Here is a 2,511-nt window from a genome sequence, read left to right as displayed (position 1 = left end):
AATGAAAACAAAGAAAGAAAAAAGGAGTTCAAAATTGATTTTTTTAACAGCAAGTTTGTGAATAGAGTAGAACCCCGTTTCAATACAGTGTTTTTAATGTTAAAAAGTATATTAAAAAAAAGAGAAGGGCTTGAGATTGTACTTAATAAAGAAAAAACAAAAAGTGAACTTCAAACACCAAATTTCGAACTATTGGAATCAATACAAAATGTACTTTCCGAAATAAATACACAAACGGAATTGTTAAGTGGTGAAAATTATACAACTTCGTCAATTGTAATTCCTTCAACAATAAAAATATGTGAAATAATAATATCAAAATTAACACATTTTGAAATAATTGTACCATTGGAAAATGGAATTGTTTGTTGGGAAGAAAATTGTTATTTAATTCAAAAAAACGAACAAATGTTCAAATTGGGGTTATTGAATAAAAAACCTTATTGTACTGGTTTTTTATTAGAGAACGATGTGGAATTGGAATTTTATCTTGTTTTAGTATTTAAATTTGAAATACTTCTTAAAAAAATTTAACAAAAAAGAATGGCTTATTTCTACATTATTAGACCCTCCTTATTCGTACCAACTTAAAGGAATGTTTCTTGAAAAAGCAAAAATGTTAATTAATAAAGAATTAAAAGATATTAAAAATGTAATTGATAAATCTCACCAAACTATTAATGAAAAAAGTGCTTCAGTACCAATTGTTCCATTTAAAATAGAAATTGAAGAGTCGTCAGAAATTGATAATTTCTTGGACAAACAACAAAGAATGCTTAACGTTTTAACAAGATGTGAAAAAAATCTCGGTACTTGGTGGTGTGAAGTGGGAATAAATTTGTACCCAAATTTATACAAAATTGCTTTAAAATACGTTCATATACCAGCTACCGAGACTAGTTGTGAGAGTTTGTTTTCTATAATCAAACATATTTTTACGGACGACAGAAAAAATTTATCTGAAGAAATGTTTGAATTGTGTTCTTTTTTTGCTAAAAATTTTCAGTATCTAAAATAAATAATGTTGGTATTTGAATGATTTTTTTTGTCTGATGTTTTTTTCTGTATGTAAATCTTTGAACAAGAAAAAAAATATTTGTATATCGGCAAAAATCTTATATTTTTTTCTTTTTGAATTAACTGTTTTTAATTGCAATTTGTTATTACTTTTTTGACTTTCAATAAAAATGTTTTTTAAAATATAAAGATCTTTAAGATCGTAAATTGGAGAAATATTTTACCAATTTTTTCTCTTTTTTGGTAAACAGGTAAAATGGATTTTACTTCATCCCTAATTACATATTTCGACATTACAATTTTTTATTGTAGATGCATTAAGTCTTTCTCTCTTTTTATCAAAAACATAATTAAGTAAACCAAAAACCCTTTCTGAATCAATACTTGTTGGGGATAAATAGATATTTACGTACCGTTCCTTGTAGCAACACATACTTATTATCTTGATGACATTTTTTCCAAAATTGAAGTGCGTTCATTTGAGTGTCGTTTTCTTTTTCAAACTCTTCTACTTCTTTTCTTATTTTTATTTGTAAAATATCATCTGTTGTTGCATCACTTGAAACAACATTGTATTCACATGTTGAAAACCCGAACCCAGACTTGATTGGTAAGCCTTGTAACAAGTCTTTTATGACTTCTTGTAAGAATAACACGTGTACCTTTTCTTGTATTCTTATTTGTAGTTTCACTCGGTATTTTGGCGTAAGATAACAAGGAATTAAGTAGCATTTTTCATTCAATATGGATTTGAATCGAAAAATAAAAGCATCTGCTATACAACTTTTCCATTGAAAATTCGTGCAGCCAGGAGTTGTTCCTTCTTTTGATTGGTTGCAATCGATATCTTGGTTTTCAATTTCATTTTCTGAATCATCACTACTAACAACACCATTGTCTGGATCATCGAACACAAAAACATTTGTTTCGACCTTTTTTTATCTTTCAATTGTTTTTTTTCTATAAATCATTTTATTATTCTTTTTTTTCCAATTTTTTGAGTTGTTCGTTTCTATATTTAGTTATTATTGCCTCTTCTTTTTCTAATTCATTTTGAACCTTTTGTAGTTTTTTCTTTTTTCTTTGTTGAACTTTCAAAACCTTTTTTTCATTAAACTTTTTTTCTATATCAAAATGCTCCATTATTTCGAAAATATTCATCGCACTAACATCTTCTCCCCATGGTGTTTTTGGGTTAAGTACAACCCACAATTTAGTTATTTCATCAATTACTTTTGAAGATGGACATTTATCAGAAGAAAGCATATTATATATTGAGTTTAAAGACTCGGTAAAACAATATATTGAGTCAATCAAATTACAATCATCTTCAGTCAACGGACACATAGTTCCCAAATTAACCAGAGCCCCCTTATTTTGCTTCATACATTTAAAGACTCGGAAACAGCTATTAAAACGAGTGGGGCTAAAAGTTTTTTCAGTACAATATTTTCATTTGAAACTTGACAATTTTCCTTTAACATTTCTGTTAAT

Source organism: Entamoeba invadens, assembly GCF_000330505.1.
Source record: "Entamoeba invadens IP1 unplaced genomic scaffold scaff_1105074726025, whole genome shotgun sequence".
NCBI classification, from domain to species: Eukaryota; Evosea; order Mastigamoebida; family Endamoebidae; genus Entamoeba; species Entamoeba invadens.
Note: the sequence above shows the minus strand (reverse complement) of the source record.